Consider the following 18,375-nt stretch of genomic DNA (forward strand, 5'->3'; position numbering starts at 1 on the left):
GGAGGAGAAGACTTGAATGCTGCAAAATTGCACCTGTTTCTGGAGTCTGAATTGAATCAATTTTAAGAATTAAATTGTAAAATAATTCTGCAGATAATGTCTTTTGAACAAGAATACGTGCCGCCTTTTAAGAGTATTGAGAGTATCTGTGCAAGAAGAATGCCCTTAATTCAATGCTGGTTGACTTTCAGTCCAAGCAGGATTTACACAGACAAATAAGAATAAAAAATTACAATGAGCTGTAATTATACTTTGTTAAAGGATGAAAGTGAAAGACTGGAAACCTCACCAGTGAAAAAGAATGAATCACAATTCTGAAAATTTCAGTGAAAATCCTTTTTTTTACTGAAATTAGGTGCCCTGTGGAAAGGTAGTCTGCTGTCTTTTGGGTGTTTTTAATCAGAAATTTGGAATTGATAGTATGGCTCTTGATAAGGTACCTCAACTCAAAATTCCTGGTGTCAGAATCATTGTGGGGAAGCAGAGTGGTTCTTGTCCCAGTCTGGCTGAAATCTGCATGGCTGCCAGGAGCTGGAGTTCAGCACCTCGAACCTTTCTGCTCTGTGGCATGAAGGAGCAATTCCTACAAAAGTATTTTTCTGGTTGCTCTACCTATAGGAAGAAAGTAAATGCTTGCTAGCATGTACTAGCAAAAAAAACTTGTTTACCTGCCAGTGTGGATTCAAAGGGATAAAGTATTCCCTTTTTGCAAAAAAAGCTGAATAGAGAAGCCCTGTGTAAAAGTGTGCTGGTCTTGGCTGTGTCTGTGTTACCATCAAGCCTGGAACTGACATTCTGCCCTAATCTCTCTACTTGGCTCTGCTGACCAATTATAATGAAACAGTTTCATAAAGGAGTGAAAGCAAAATTTGCTGAAGCTGGGAGCAGTCTTCTTTTAATGGTTGACCTGTGGCATTTAAAACTGTTTTTGCTTCTGTATTCTCTGGTATTGATTTAGACATTAAACTGAAATAACTGAAAAACAACTTAACCTTGCATAACTGAGCTAAAATGCAGATGGTTGAGGAATTGTTAAGTCATTTATTCAATTGGCAGGCAAATATTCATGTTGCAGCTGGTACCTTTACCTAAGTTTTCTCAGATGTAGTTTGAACAGATGATGGCATTTCTGTTAGACTGCCTTAAACTATTTCAGTGTTGGTGAGTATTTTTGACATTAAAAAATCCATAATTTATCAAAGCAAACTATGAAAGACTTTTTAATCTTGGTACTGGAGTTGTAATTCATCCTTGGTGGATAAATACTGTCCAGAAATGAAAACTAAATAAAATAATTTTACTCTAGTTTAAAATACATTTACATAAATTGTAATTTCCCGCTGTCTCTCTCATAAGCAAATAACAGCTTCTTTAGGGGGTTGTGTAAAGACATAATCCAGCTAATCTGGCTCTGTAGATTTGTCATTTCACTAGGAAAAAAATAGTTGGCGAACTAATGATGTAGTTCCCATCAAACAGCACAAAACCTACAAGTGTTCCTTTAGACACAGTTGAAGCTGGAGATGGAATATGGAGGCGGAGTATGAGGTGGTGTGGGAGAAGCAGCTCTAGGCACAAGCACCTGCAGTGACAGCCTTGGCTGTCAGGGCTCTGCACTTCTGCTGTGCAGTCAGTAGTAACTGTGTGTTCCATTCAAAAATTGTGTAAATTTATTTCTAGAGAACTAAACAGAAAATATTTTCATCTTCAGATGAAAAACAGATCTCCCTGTATTTTTAATACTATTTTTGAGACATGAGAGAAAGGAAAGATGATTACAAAGGAGAGCAGCAGAGAGGATCGTCTGTCTTAGCCGAGCTCCGTCATGGGTAATTCTGTCCTTGGCTCAGTTTAGGAGATTTAAATTTAATCCTATGCTCTTCTTTCTCTTTCCCACCCCACACTTTGAAGGTAGGAAGCCCCTGTGGCATCTTAGAGATTGCAAAGCAAGTGGCTTCAAGAATTCTGCTCCAATTTGTATTCCAAACCATGTTTCTATCGATTGCCTGTATGGTAGGGCAGTATTTAACGTATTTGGTTTATTCACTAATGTTATTTGTGTGTGTATATATATCTTCTGGCTATATATGCATGCATACATACATACATATATATATATATATATATATACACACTTCTGGATATATATATATATATATAAAATATAATAGAAATGCTATTCACTAAGCCTCAGGAGGATGACAACTGATAGGGTATAATGTGTTCTTTTTGTCTTACGTAATGTTGAATTGCTGAGTATTTGCTGCCAGAGCTGGCTGTACTTTGCTGGCAGAGTCCATCAAACAATTTTCTGGCTGCACTGAAGAAAGTTATTAAAATGTGAAAGCTGATGCATACCCTTTGTGTGAGGAAAACCAGGATTTACCTCCAGTTTGACCAAGAGGAATAGAGCTCCCTGCACTGCTGCACTGCAAAGCTTCTTGTCCAGATTAATCCTTCTTTACATGTCTTACTGCTCACCTGCTGAGGAAGGAAAAGGGGGTGTGCTGACCCTGCTCCTTGCTAGACTTTTGTAGTAAAACCAGGTAAACACCATCCATTCAGAGGAAAAACAGGTGAGCTTTCAAACTAGGATATTCCTTGCACAGGCATCTGTTGAAAAAGGTGTTCGTTGCCATCAGTGGAATTATTTTTACACCACATGTCAAAAACATTTCTTAGCTGGTGAGCATGAGGCAGAAGAGCACAGGGCTGTGGGAGAGAGGGAGATATATAGGAAGCTCATAGTGTTAATGCTCATTGTTGGGGTTTATGTCTTCTTTCTTTTTTTCTTTTTTTAAATGAATATGATTTATTAATTAAAAAGAAGAATGAGGATGACATGATGAGGAACATGACTATTAAGCCAGTTGTTTTTATGTAATTGTTTATTCACCTAGTCTAAAAAGCTGAATTCTGTGTCTGCAAAGGGTATTTTGTGGAGATTATAAACCTCTCTCTGCTTCTTCACAGCAGAAACAGAGGTTTTAGGGCATGGTCTGATGGTCTGTGTGGGCTGAAGAGCTGTCTTCAAAGCAAGTTTTCCTGGTACAGAGAGGGGCCAGGTCCATCTCTTGCAAAAAATAAAGCTGTGTATGACTGCGTGGTCTGTACAGGGCTGTTGATGCTGACCTAGTGTAAAACTTTACTAGTGTGTAACATCATATATAGCTTACATAATAGTCATAGCTTACAGGTTTTGATAGCACTAGGTAAAAGAGGATAGCTTTAGGATTCAATGAGCAACAGCAAAAGAGGTTTTTAAACTGGCACTGCACTATGCAATAAGCTGCCTGCCAGAGAGTTATTTTAACTTCTTTATTCTTCCTTTGTTTTGTGTTTAAAATAAATGTTTCTAGAACTTTCTGGAAAATGATAACAAAAACGAGATCACTCCACCTTTCTATTTGGCTGACAACATTTTTCTCTGCTGTTTGTAGCAATGTAGTGCATTTTTTTCAGAGCAGCCTGAAGCATAGCACAGCCACTTCAAGGTAGGGGGCAGAAGCTTGTGCAAAGATGGATTTATTGCTGTCCTCTACAGTTGGGGAAATTATCCTCCAGTTACTGCAGCTGGAGGAGAGGGAAGAGCAGGAATTTGGTGGTGGTCCAGATCAGAAAGTCCAGCAAGACAACAGTCCCTGTAACTTGCAAAAATGGAAATGTGAAGTGATAACAAGGCCAGAATCTATCTGTGAGAGATTCTCCAGCACATTACCAGAGCCTGGTGTAGCACTTGCACAGTGGAGTCCAGCTCATGGGGGTGCTATCACAGCAGCAATCAACCAAACAGTTCACACCCCCATCTCAGCTGTATCAGTGATGAGAGGCTTCATTTTAACAATTCCTGACTGAAACCTTTGGAGCTGGAATGGTCTGGATAGTTAGGGGGTTTTCTTGCAGAATACCCCTTTACTCAGCGCTTTTCATTTGCTGTGTTGCTTTCTATGACTTTTCAAACCAGCTGAAGAAAATAATAGGTGTGTCTAGGTTGCTGGTATTTGCATTTGGATTTGCTGCCAAAATTGCATAAGGCATTTAGAAAGTCTCCCAAACATGGCAATATGCCAGATTGTAAGACGGTTGAAAGGAACTGTAAAGGCACAGACAGTTCCTGGTCACATTGGGAGCAGCACCTCAGAGAAGCAGATATTAACTACAGGGAAAGCCTCTTAACAATGTTGTATTTGTAACTTTATCTCTAATGCCAAATGCCAGATTGATTCACACGTGCTGTGCTCAGGGATCTGTATGCAGAAGGGGCCAGGGATCAGCCCCGGTTTATCCATAGGAAAACACATTTTTCTGACTTCAGCCAGTGTCAGTGCGCACGGAGGGGTTGCAATTGTTAGTGCCTGTTATCCAGCTGTCGTCACGGCGCACGTCGGTCTTATTCTTAGTAACAGCTAATCTCTTCTGTACTCTGACATCCACATATGGAGGATGAGGTTGGGTTTTTTCCCCTGGTATGATTTATTTCGAAATAGAGACAAACTCTGGTCAGGCTTCAGCTGAATTCACTTTGGATTCCTTGCTGAAAATTGTCAGTTTACAATTCTTGCCTTGGCCTTTCTGACTTCATCTGTGATGGGCAGAAGATTTCAGCTTGTCTGGGTGGATTCAAGATGTGATAGGGCCTCCCCTAATTGTTTCATTGTCTCAGCTGAGTGATGGCACATCAAGGCCCAGAGCTGCTGTTCTGAACAAAAAATATCTCCTTTGTCCCGTTGTTTTGGGAAGTTCATTGTTCTTTTAATGTCCTTGAGGAGTCATGGTGACTTGTTGATGTGAAGGTTTTAAGAAGTGCTGTGTTTCATGAATGCTGATGTGAGAAAACGAATTTGATGGATTTTTCTCATTATCTTTCCTCATGCACATGTCCATGCAGTCCCAAGCCTCAGCGTCACCTGCTGCATACAAAACAAATGTCTTAATTTCTTTTGAATTATTTCTCCTAGGCTTGCTTTGTGGCCATGAATCAAGAATACGTTGACACCATTTTCTAGTTTTGAAATTCCTAGGATTACAGAAGGCAATGTATGAGGGTTTTGTATTTTTTTCACACGACAACCTTTTATATTAGTCTTTCCATAATCTTTTGAACGATACAAGTTGGAGTTTTCATATGATGCTTTCAAAACTCTTAAAGTATTTATCAAGAAGAAAGCAGAGTGTTCCAAAAACACTGAAATATTGTGTTTAGTGGATATACTTAGTATTGGGAGGATAAAATGGGAAAAATTTCTATTTTTCTCATAAGCAGGGAAGAGGACAGAAAAATGGAGAAAGAATTAGTAAGATTTATTTCTTCATTGCTTTTCTCTAGGACAAATACGTGTAAGTTTTTTCTAAAGCTGAAGGAGAAACATTCATGGAAGCCTTGTAGCTCCTGTGTGCAAGATGCTAACTGCTTCTGTAGTGTGTCACAAGCTTTCATATTTTTAAAAACTATGAACATATGCATATTCATATACATTAAAATGATATTAATTCTTGAAGCTCAACACCCTGGAGCTCAGCAACTTATCTCATTCCCCTTCTCCATGATAAGTCTGTTTTATTCCTGCCGAGTTAGAAGGGGCTCAACCCGAGGAGCCGCAGGGCAGTGCCGGTTATTTGTATTTTTGGTATGTTCTGTTTTCCGTGGGGTTTGGTGTGTGTCTGGGGACGAAGGCGAGCAGACACCAGGAGGTGGCAGCCAAGCCCCGCTGCCCTGCCTCGCTCTCCCTGTGCCGGGAACCCAAGCAGAGGGACTTTTCTGTGAGCCAAAGGAAATCAAATTACAATCCGAACATTTGGACCTTTTTCCTGGAGAGAGGGCACACCAGAAGCTGGGAAGGAGGAGGGGGTCAATGCCGTTCTGTGTAGCAAAATTGTATTTCCTTGCTGGGTGGGATTCCAAGCTGGGTGCTTGCACTTGGCCTATGCTGTGTGCATCCAATGCTGCTGGTACACATTGATGAGGTTAAATTTTTTCCTTGGTGTCATTATAGCATTACAGTGAATTAAAACCTTAGGTGAATCTCAGGCCTTTATTTCAATACAGGCAAAATTTTTGTTGCCATGTCAGAACATTAATGAATTGAATGTGCTGCCTATTGCTTTGAATGCTGCCGGGGGAAAAAAAAATCTAATTTGAAAAATATTTGTTGAATCAAAGTAAGAGACTGTTTGGTGGGAAGAAAAAGAAACAGCCAAGTGGTGGGTTTCAGTACAAGACATTTCAGAGGGGAGGGTGAAACCCATGATGTTACATGAAATGGGAAAATTAAGTTACAAGAAGGAAGAATTTGTAATGTGATTGTTGCAAAAGGTTGTCTGAACTCAGGCCACTCCAGGGATGTGGTGGGATGAGATTTCCATATTGCTACCACCAACACTAAAACCTGCCATTGTCATGTTTATTTCATATATTTGACATGATTCTGTGAGACAAAGTTAATTACTTAGGCTGACAAAAGTAGATGTTGCTATGTGTGATTGTTGGCATCTTCCTAGAACTTGGCTCAAAGATATCACCAAATAATTTCACGGTGCCTCCAACATCCATGATTTCAGTCTCTGCTTTCTGATTTGTACAACTGAGTCCCTGCCAATGACCTGAGCCTTGAGCCATCTGCCCAGCTACAACTTCCCCCCAGCTCTCCTCCTGCCTGTATATAATCCTCCTTTTCTCTTGAGGAGCTACTTTCCAGTTGCATTAGAAGGTCAAAGGTAAATGAGAGAATGTGGCCCGATCTCTGTGGAAAACACACTTTTTCAGTTGTAAAAGCCTGTATGGTTTGTAGAATGGCTGTATTTGCTGACTTACTCTGTTTGAGGAAGACTTCAAAACATTGTGTTAAGGAAAGACTCTTTGCAACAAGAACTGTTCCAGGCAGCCACCTCTGCAGTTGCTTTCAGAGAGGAATTCAGGTTAGTTTCCACAGGGCAGTGATTGAATATTCAATACACTGGAAGAAATGGGGAGGAAAAGTCAAAGTGAACAACACAATGACCTTGAACTGCTTTTTTCTGTCCTGACAGACTGTAATGCTCTGTCATTTTCTCTTAATGGAAAGAAGTGTGTGGTTCTGGAAGGCAAAGGAAAGGAAAAATGATGTAGCTGAGGAAGGACATGCTTGTCAAAAGGCTCCTTTGCAGCACTGCTGTACAAACATAATTAATGTTAAAACTGCATGAATGAATCTTGACTGTTCCTTCCCAGCTGTTGGAGCAGCTAATGTGATGTATGATATGACACCTGAGCATGAAGCTTGTCTTTCTAATGCCACACAAAATGACATCCAACTGCCCTTGGCAGTGGATGGCAGGAGCTGTGGCCTGTGGTGTGAGGATGATGGGTCCCAGTAAGTGACTGGTGGCTGTGTGCGAGCCACCAGTGGTTTAGTGGGTGCAGGCATTGTCCAACATCCACCCCTCTCTACAAAATGCAGCACAGGGCATACAGTGCAGTTTGCTCCATATGAAGAGACAATGAATAGCTCCTCAAGAAGGTCTGGGGGCCAGCAAACTCTACAGCGTGGGCTCTGTGATCTTCCAGCTGTCTTAGTGTGTCAAATCATGTTGTAAACCTTTCTCAGGTGTCTCATGCTCAGTAGAAAACGGAATATGTGTTTGATTTTACAGCAAATTGTGGTCTTTCTGTTTGTTTCATTTGTAAAATGGGGATAACATCTGACCCCCTTCTTGTGAGGAGAGACCTTTATGAAAGTAATTTCCTTGTTCACTGCTTTGGGGTTAATGCAAATGCCATGTGAATGTGACCTGTTTTTAAGCTGGAAAAGTAAGCTGGCTCAATGCTGACTTTTGGAGTGATCACTGCTGACACATCACCATCATCTTGCAGAGACGTGGCCAAATCAAGTTCAGGGCAGGTCATAAGGCAAACAAGGTCTGTCTCTGAGAGCTTACAGATCAGCTTTGCTTTCAGCACTCTGTCTGCCCTGGTAGTCCCTACTGATAATACAATTACCTGAAAGGAGATTGTGTACAGGTGGGCACTGGTCTCTTCTCCCAGGTAACAATTGACAAGAGGGAATGGTGTCAATATGCACCAGGGCATGTTTAGATTTGATATTGGAAAAACTTCTTCGCTGAAAGAATTGTCAAGTATTGGAACAGACTTCCCAGGGAAGTGTTGAAATCACTAACCCTGGAAGAATTCAAAAGAATGTGTAGATGTGGTGCTTAGGGACATTGCTTACTGGGGGCCTTAGCAGTGCTGGGTTAATGTTTGGACTCAATGATCTTAGAGGCCTTTTTCAACCTAAACAATTCCATTATTCCATTCTCCAATCTAGACACAGCTGCAGAAAGTCCCCTCGTTCACTAAGCACACAGTGAGAGCTATGAACCCAGCACATCTCCTCTTTCTTCTCACCACAGGTGGAGGTGCTTAGAAAAGCCCTGGGTTATCACCAGGAGAGGCTTTGAATAACCCAGGACAGAATTTTAACATTTTTCTTCTCTTGGCCACAGTGCAACTTGTGGCTGGGAAAGTGTGCTGAGACCTCTCAGCTGGAGGGGGATGTTTTTGGAGACCTCCTGAACCTCAACAATTCTGCCCAGAGATGTAGTAAGCACAGGAATTCCCCCTCTGACTTCTGCCTTGATTAGCCAGGATGAGTTGTTTGATGCAATCAGCTGCTTCTGGACAGGAAGCTGCATTGTACCAGCACTGCTATCACTGATAATGATTTATTCCTGCCCTGTCTTGCAAGGAGTCTGGTAAGAGAAGCCAAAAAGTGTGGGAATATGAAAGCTGCCTTCCTCCTGGTCTCCTCCTGATTGTCCTTTGTGTGGTGCTGCATCTTATGATGAGTTTGTATTTTCTGTCTGTCATTCTGTCTGTCATCACTACTATGGAATATAGGTAAAAAAAAAAAGTAAGAAATGCAAGTATAGTTTAAACTCACAATTGTTTCAGCAGAGGAATCCTGGAAAGGTGAGTTTGGCACACTAGTCACACAGAAGTCATTAGAGATCATACTCCTAGCTCTTTTACAACAGGAATTCTGTAGGAATTCATTCTGGCAGGAATGAAGACAGTCTCTATCAAGCCATTATTTTATACTTTGCTCTAGTGTTGATCATTTAAAAACACACAAACAGAAAAGGAAGGAAGGGCTTCCTTTCCTCTTTCCACTTTCATTGTACAAATGCCTTCCTGTCATGGTAATAGGTGGGAACCTTAAGCTTTAAATACTTTACTAGGGAAAGCAGTTGTGAAGTTCTGATTTACTTTCCCATGCATTACTTTGCTAGGACTGATACTAGGCAGAAAAAGGGAGAAAACACAGATAGTGGGAAAACAGTTAATTCTGAATGGCTGGAGTTATATGTGCAAAATAGGGGTGTAATTTTTCTCTGTGCTTCTCAGTCATAGGGTGCGAGTTTGGGATGAAGGAGAGTCAACTGGATGAACTGATTCTCTTCAGGAGAGAATTAGTAATTTTACAGAAAATGAGTAATCTTTCCCTTTGTTGTTTTTCATAGTAGATTCATAAAAACCCCCAAAAACATGGGAGCTAAAATATTTGGGCATTTTTCCTGTGGTTGTCCTTATCTGGACTGTCACAGCACTCAAGGGAGCTGCATCATTTAGATGGGTCTTTTATAAGTCAAGTGGGATGAATCAAAGGGCGACTTTGGCCCAAGAGTGCTCAGCAGAGTGTTCCCTACTGCTTTTCCCAAGGTGAGAGCACATGGTCCAGGGTAGCAAAGGGAAGACTCCCCTGGTGCAGCCAGGGAACAAGTTCAGGCTTCTGAGCACTCACATGAGCAGCTGATGGACAGTTTTCATTTGCCACCTCGCTGTGCTCACTTGCCAATGTTTCGTGTCCCAAACTGAATGCATTTCCCTTCCTCCCAGGCTAACCAGGGGTGGGTGACCTGGGCAGTCTGTGCTACAACAGGAGCAGGTTGCCTGCAGCTGGGAGTTGAGTGGCTCCCTGTCCTGAAGGGAAGGGAACCATCACCTGTCCTGCCCCCTTCCACTGCTGTCAGGCAAGCCTAAGGTGGGTCACAGCCAGAAACATTTGAAACTCTTAGCATGGGTCACTTGTTGAATTCTAAAAATTCATATGTGCATCAGAAAACAAAAGAAAAAATAAATCTGTGGTTTCTTCTGTAATACTCAAAAGAGCTTGCGGTTCTTGTCTGGAGTGAGAGCTAGCCTTGTGAAATTTGGGCTGTTTGGTGAGAAGTACTGGATGGCTCCAATTTGTGATGCTGATTGTGAAAAGCTGTGGGATCAGGCTTGATTTTTCAAAGCAATTACCTCTTGTTCTGATTTAATTCTCAGGAAGGTCTCTGACTTGAAATCAGACAGCAGCTACACATCTCATATCAAATAGCATATTTAGGTAACTGATACAAAAAATCCTCATATTAAGGAGTGTGTATAGATCACTGATAAAAAATCCATGCTGGGTAGTTGAGTTTTGAAATATAGGATTTCTGTGGCGAGTCACACACATAATTTCCACCTCCCTTCATAATCTAGACCATTTCACCAAGGCAGAGTGGGAGAAGCTGTCACTACATCCCCGAGAGCCAAAGCACGTCCAGACAGAGCAGTTTCTGGTGTTCCCAGCTGGGGTGGGCAAGGATCCAGTTCTTCCTTATGTGAAGGTTCCTGTCTCATGGTGGTTTCATAACATGCTTTCAGGGCCTCTCAGTATCCCCTCTGGGATTCCCCAGTGATAGAAGAGGAAAGAAATCCAGCCAGGTTTTGTTTGCACAGGAAGGTATTCAGGAGCAGTTATCAAAATTAATTTCCTGAGTGTGTAATTGCAGGAACAGGCAAGCCCACGTGTGCTGTTCAGGTTAAGCCATATTATTCTTTAATTCTTGTCAGCTCTCTCAAAGGCAAATGTGTCCATGAGGGGCTGAAAACTCCACAGATGCTGATACATCTGCCTTTTTTCAGGGTCTTTCTTTTCACAGCTCATGCTTTCTTTACCCAAGTGAAAAAAAAAACAAAAAACAAAACAAAAAAACCCCACCAAATACCCCCCAGAATGAAAGAAAAAACCCAAAACCCCCCAAAAAACAAAACAAACTAAACTAACCTAAATCTTCCTGGAAGCATTCAAACATGAAGAAAAATAAAATAAGTAGAACTAAAGCAGTCTTCCTGGAGACTGATTTCTAATGCCACCATCAAAAAATCAGCAGTGACACCCCCTCCCACACAGGTAGGGATGAGTGCCAGGCTGAGCTGGGAACCTGCCAGAGGAGAAGGCCTGGGTAGAAGTGGCACACTGTGTAGTTTGAAGGTGAGCAGGCAGCTAATCTGTAACCAAACCTGCTGCCATTTCTGTCCCCCTGCTTGTACTGCAACCTGTCTGCTGCTGCCATCACCTGCCAGCTCCTGCCTCTCAGAGGCCCTGCAGAGGCTTGGAGGCTGATATTATTATTATCATCATCATTTTCTTTCTGTGCACTGGTCCAGTAGCATCCCAGCCTCCTAAACCGGCTTTGTGATCAGCCCCCAAAAACACTGCACTGGAATCTTAATGGAGTATCTTTCCCTTCCTTTCCCTTCCTGACCTTGCTCCTGGTGGTCTTTCCATCCACCTCATGCCTGTGTAGTTGTCATCAGCTCCCAGCTCCTCTGTGCTCGACAGCCTCGTGCCCCTCGCCTACAGTGCTTCTCTCTGGCTGGCGGCTCCCTCAGCCGGCACAAGGGGCACCGGTTATTTCAGGTCTGGAATCTGACACCGTGGCCATGCACATCCACCCGTGGCCCAGAGAAGCACAGATGGGTTACAGGTGCAAATGGATGGGCTCCTTGTTCTGGGCTCTGAAGTTCAGGGACAGGTGCCCCTCTCTCTTTTAGTTGTGCTTAATAACAAAGGCTCTGTTCACCCATCCTCACCATCATTCACCGCCTCCAGCATTTCACGCCCATATGGCTTTGCTTCCTCCTGCCTCCATCCCATCCCACCTTCCTACTAATTCTGCTTTGTGCTGAAATTCTGATCTCTTGGGCAATTGGCAGCTTCACCCCCTCAGTGTGCCAGCAGCCATGTAGCCAGCGAGAAGGATGTGCTTAAAGAAAAGTCCAGCTCTGTTTGAGCAGGTGTCAGACATCCTTTGTGCACAAAAGCTGTTGGTGAGGAAGGCACCAGGCCAAGAGTTAGTGGCAGGAAAGAAGGAAACTAAGTCATGTTTTTGTACAACCTATCACTTTGCATTGTGAGTACACACCTGAGGGCAGGGATTTCTTCTCTCCTGCTCTTCTCATTCATCTCCCTTTTGTTTTTCACTCCCTCACTTTCTCTCACTCAGATAATTTTCTACTGATTCAGTTATCCTTGTCAGGAGCTCAGGCTGCAGTGCCAGCTGTGACTGCCTCTGTGTTGGGACCCTTTCCTGCTTTAGGAGTTCCTACAGGAAGTGAGTACTGCACTTTGATTTCTCTCTGAGTTCCCAAAATCTCTGGAAATCATAGAATGTTTGAGAAATTTGAGAAATCTCTCAAATCATAGACTGTTTTAGGTTGGAAGGGAATTAAAAAAAAATATCTAGTTCAACCTCACTGCAATGAGCAGAGACACCTTCAACTGCACCAGTCTGCTCAGTCCCATCCAGCTTGACCTTGAATGCTTCCAGGGATGGGGCATCTACCACCTCTCTGGGCAACCTGTTCCAGTGTTTCACCACTCTCATTGTAAAAAACTTCTAACTTATAGCTGATCAAAGTTGGTTCTCCTCAGTTTATCCCTTGTTCTATCACAACAGGCCCTGATAAAAAGTTTGTCCTTGCCTTACTTTGAGGCTTACTTCACGTACTGAAAGGCTGTGATAAGGTTTTCCCAGAGCCTTCTTTTCTTCAAGACTGGGGTGGTTGAAGTGCTCCAGGAGCCAAGCTGCTGCTCCTTTGCCTCCCCTCTGCTCCCTCAGCTCCTCTGGGAGCAGCTATGAGCCAGTGTGCTGGAGGGGACCTGCTGGCCAAAACCAGTTCATTTTTTCTGCTGTACTGGGGCAGCTGCCATGGGATGACAAAAGCTCCTTGGAGTAGCTAGACAATAGCAGAGAGAGTTTTTCAGGGCTCTTTATTTTATTCATTGGTAATTTTAGCCATTACTTCACTGATGAAGTTGAATACATTTGTTCAAATGATCTTTTTAACAATAAAATTTAAGCTTATTTCACAAAATTTCCCTTTTATTCTTTGCTTAAATACTCCTGCCCTTTGGCTGTTATTAATTACATCCACGGATTTCTAAACAACTTAATCGGTGGAAATTAGAGTTTATGGGGAGGGCCAAGATCTAGTACATCTGAGAGCAATGTTCCTGTCCCTTTCAAACATTGTTAATTTGTATTGAATAGGGGAGCATGTAAACAAAATGCCAGCTGTACAGCAGAGGATAAAAATTACAGGGCAGTGAAGCCAATTATATCAATTTCTGTGGGCTTTGCCTTTCTCCTGTCTCCTGGCAATGGCTGGGTCTGAAGGCTGCCAGAGGTGTGGACAGAAGGACACAATAATCATCCTCTGTATTTTAAAGGCACATTGTCACCACTGCATCAGATACTGTCACCAACCTTTAGAAAGGGGCTAAGTTGCTGTTTTGGTTCTCAAGCCACTCTGCTTGGTGTATTTGCTTCCAGTGCATCAGAGAGTCCTTCTCATCCAATTGTGAGCAATCTAATGGTCTGACTAGTTCCCAAAATGGAGACAAGCTCATAATTTTATTAAGAAAATCTATTTATAACTGAAGGGAAAGGTGGTTGTCCACCTGTCTGAAAAGACTGCTTTTCTAAAACAAGGATGTGAGCCTCCCCTCGGACAGGGGGACAGTGTGTGAGGTCCCTGCAAGAGTGTTACTATTTAAGGTTACTTTTGGCTTCTTCAAATGTTCTTTGGGATATGGAAATCAGCACTTTGTCCTGCAGAGCTGCCAGCACTGCAACAGGGGAGTCACCATCTACATATTCTCTGGGCTACAAAGATAGAACAGTAACATTTAATCATAGAATAATTGATGTTGGAAAAGACCTTTAGATTATTGAGTCCAATTTTTAACACAGCACTGCCAAGTCCATCACTAAACCATGTCCTTAAGTGCCATATCTACACATCTTTTAAAAACATCCAGGGATGGTAACATCACCACTTCTCTGGACTGCCTGTCCAATGTCTAGACAGCCATGTTGCTGAAGAAATTTTTATGAGTATCCAATCAAAACCTCCCCTGGCACAACTTGAAGCTGTTTCCACTTGTCCTGTCTTGTGTCTGGGAGAAGAAGCTGACTCTCACCTTGCTGAACCTCCTGTCAGGTAGTTAAGAGAGTGCTAAGGTCTCCCCTGAGCTTCCTTCAGGCTAAACAAACCCAGCTCCTTCAGCTGGTCCCCATAAGATTTGTGTTCCAGACCCTTCACCACTGTCCTTCTCAGGACATGCTCCAGCACCTCAATGCCTTTGTTGTAGTGAGGGGCCCAAAACTGAACACAGGATTTAAGATGTGGCCTCACCAGTGCCAAATATGGGGGGATGATCACACACTGGTTCTGCTGGCCATGCTATTTCTGGTACAAAATGTCACAGTCAATATGTTTATGATGCTTTTTTTTGAGCAAAGCTGCCCACTGGGATTTTCAGCCCTCTGTCACTGGAAGAGGTCAATGAGGTGTTGGTTCCACCAGGCACGTAGCTGGCTCAGATGTGCCTCAAGGGCTCCATGTGGTTTCTCAGTGGCTTTTCTTTACTTGCGTCAGGTGAGGGGAAATCCTCAGTGAGTGCAAGAGCACACCCAGGGCTTTTGGGACACTCAACTCTTCCAGCTCATTTGCTTCCTTTTTTCTGCTCCCTGATTGTATCTCAGACTGAGCTGAACAGGACGTTGGTTTTGCATTGTGTGAAAGGAAGAGGTCACCCTTGAAAGGAAAAGGTTTCCCTTGAAATCTCTTGCTGTCCTCAAGGGCAAACCATGTAGGTGGATTCGGAGTGCTGGTGCCTCACAACATCCAACCCACAGCAAACGTAGGTCACTGATAGCTGAGATTCTCCAAAGCCACCCACATTTGGGTGTGGACAAACCCTTCCTCAAGCTTTCATCTTTTCCCATAAGGATTTAGCTGGTGCAGGCCAGCTGGCTTCCGCACCAAGTCCAGTTCCATTTATCATGCCATGTGGGACTGCCAACAGCAGCTGGTTGACATAACAACTGCATTTCCCAGCACTGGAAATATTGTTTCCTGTTGCCCATCTTTCATTCCTGTAATCCCAAGTGGAGGCTTTTGCTCTGTTTTTGTTTTATTTTCCTCTTGAAGAAAACATAAACACATTTCTTAGTTTCCTGTTTGGAGCAAAGTGGCTGAGTCAGGACCAAAACCAACCCTGTGTGCCTGATCAGGGTGAAAATGGGGACTGTGTTACTTGGGGTAGCTCCCAAGGGTCACTTCAATTCCCTCTGCTCCTAAAATCACCTTCCAGTGAGCTTCAGATTGGGCTGTGAATAGTCACTGGCCATCCATGCTCTTGGGCTCCCTGACAGTTTTCCCTAGACGTCTTAAGACTGAAATGCTCTGTGTAGCTTCAGGCACTGCTGGCAGCTGGCCAGTCCTGTGAGCACCACTTCCAGCCAGCCCTCCAGAGCCCCTTTCTCCCTTCCTTGTGCACCTCAGTTTTTCCAGTGAAGTCTTCTTGTTTCCCCAACAGACCCCTGCCTGAGTGCTTTGTGTCACCTGGCCAGAAGTCAGGCAGAGTTGGGGTAGGGGCAATGCAAGGATGGGAATAAATTGGTCCCTCACCCTGGCTTAATCTTCATTGTAGCATTTAATGCGCTGGCAGAGAGCGGATCTGATGAAAAAGATTTCCTGTTTGTTTCTTTTAAAGGTCTTCTTAATTTCATATTTTTCTAAATGCTACCTACTCAGATTGGTTCTCTGTGGAAGCAGACAGCAATGTTGCCATGGGTGGCACCATGGGGGTGGCTTCTCTCACTGGCAGAGCCCTCCTGCCAGCAGGAAGAGGCTGGGGGGGACCATAATATCCATAAAGTGGAAAGCCACTTTATGAAGGAAACATTAATATTTTCAAAACCACCAACCAAACTTCCTACTTGCATGAACAGACTCATGAATAGCAACATCATAAAGCCTTTGCAGCTCTATTTTCCCCTACCCCCATCCAACAGAAGCAGAGTAGGAAATGCAATTCCTCAAGTATTGCTAATATGATAAAACATCAAGAACAGGGGACACAGGACTGGGAGGAGAGGCAAGAATAGTGTGGAGGTGTTTTCCTGGAGGAAGCAAGCTTAGGCCTGAAGTAGTGCTTCTCCTCTTCCCAAACAAGGAGTGACTGGGACCAGCACTTCCTGGCCTTTATTTGATGCAATCATTCCTAGAGAGGTAAAAAATTTCTTCATCTAAACGGATTGAACTTTACCAGGACCACTTGGACAGATTCCCACTCAAACAAGCTTTGTAGGAAAGGGTCGGCTGAGTCACTGCTGTGGGAGAGGCTGTAGCCAGCAGATAAAAGGTTTGCATCACCAGGTGCTGTCAGAATGAGTGTTAAATTAAGTGTAAGAGAGACACGTTGTGCCTAAGGTTCAATTAACTGTTCCTTTTCACCATGAGATCTTGCACTCATGCTTTTCCTATGCCTCTTGTTTTTTAACTGAGCTCTGGCTATCACCAGCTATTTAGCAACAATATCTGCCTGGGGTTCAGCCACCTCCACATGGGAACAGCTCTTTCAGGGCTGTGGTTGAAGTGAGAGGTGAACTTCAAAAGGACAACCCCATCTCACCAAGTGAGTAAGCAGAGCTTGGGCCACAGGAGGCTCAAGGGTGGGGTAGCTCTCAGCTATGGCAGCACTGGGAAGCCCAGAAGCCATGTAAGAGGAAGCTGAACTGCAAGTAGAATTGGGGTCTGTGGCTGTGATTTGCTGGAGAGGTTTAATTAGGGTGTAGCACTGTGGGTAACACTCACTTCTGGGAGTTTTTGTATTTGCAATGTGAATTTACCAGAGAAATCCTGTGCAACAACCATTTCCATATTTAACTTGACCATTAAACTCGACCTTTCACTGTTGCTTTCTGCCCCATTGGTCCTCTTTGGTGGCACACAGAACTCCAGGTGGTCTTGATGAACTAATTTCCCCTCCCTCAGATTTTCCTTGAAAATTGCTGCAGCTGATGGCTCACATAACTGCTTCTTCTTTATCACCAGAAGCTTTTAAGGAAGCCAGCTTACTGAGACCTGGATTTCTGACAGAGAAGAAAAAAATTGGAGGTAGGAACCACTTTTTTTTTTTTTTAATCTTTGAGTAGTGAGAAAAGTAGGGTCAGAAAGGCATCTGCCTTCATTTTTCCATGAGAAGATTATCTCTGAACACAGGAGCAAACTCAGTCAGCGGATCCAAGTGGGGCAAAAACACAGACAGGTTTCTCCATGGCTCACATATCCATGCCCAGGGAGGGTTGGTCCTGCTCATGGCTGCTATCTGAACCCAGGGGCTGCATTTTCCTGAAGGGCTTTCTGTGGCAACTCACATTTAAAGAGATCTGTCTGTCTTCTTATCCTGCTACATTGGGGTTTTAGCCTGGATCAGTTCCCTGTTGGGGTTCAACAGTTGGCTCTATAACCCATTGTGCTGGTGCTGCAGAGGAGGTGGTTGTGCTGAGGTGCAGCTGAAGGAAGGAAAGGCTGGAAATGTAAGGGGGCAGCAATGGCTCCATGAGCACAAGCATTGCTAGAGAGAAACCTGAATCAGGACATGGTGGCCTCAGACTTCTGTCCAGAGTTAAACTGCACAGGCTGTAGGAATAAAGCCACGGCACTTGGTCTTTTCCTCCGACGACCCCCAGTGCCATGCCCTACCTCAACAGGGGGGCTCTTCTGCCAGGGACACCCCCCTCTTTGCATCACTGGGTTATGGAGCTCTGCTCACAGCATTCCAAAACACAAATAAGCAGGGACTGAGATAGTCTGACCTCATGAACACCTGTGTTTTCCCTCTTGATACCAATAATAGAACAGCTCTTGAGCTGGCAAATATTAGAACACTTCCATTATTTTAGACAGTGCCGGGTTTTCTCAGGATATGGATGCCTGAACAGCAAGAAAAGACACAGTCACATTTGTTCCTGCTGATTCTGACCTAGGCTTTGTCCAGCTAGTTCCACGATCATAATTTCAGTGGCAAGCACAAATACCACCATTGATTCGTTGGTGTTATGGACACATCACTAGCAGCAATAAAGGAGATGGGTGCTCAGAGAGGATGCAGGTGTTCTTCCACACCAGACATCATCCTGCTGGATATCACTTGTCCTTTCACATTGTTTCATCTGCCATAAAACAAAAACAATAGCTGAATATTGCAGCTTTCTGAAGGTAGATGTATG

This window comes from Vidua chalybeata, chromosome 5 (genome assembly GCF_026979565.1).
Source record: "Vidua chalybeata isolate OUT-0048 chromosome 5, bVidCha1 merged haplotype, whole genome shotgun sequence".
Lineage (NCBI taxonomy): Eukaryota > Metazoa > Chordata > Aves > Passeriformes > Viduidae > Vidua > Vidua chalybeata.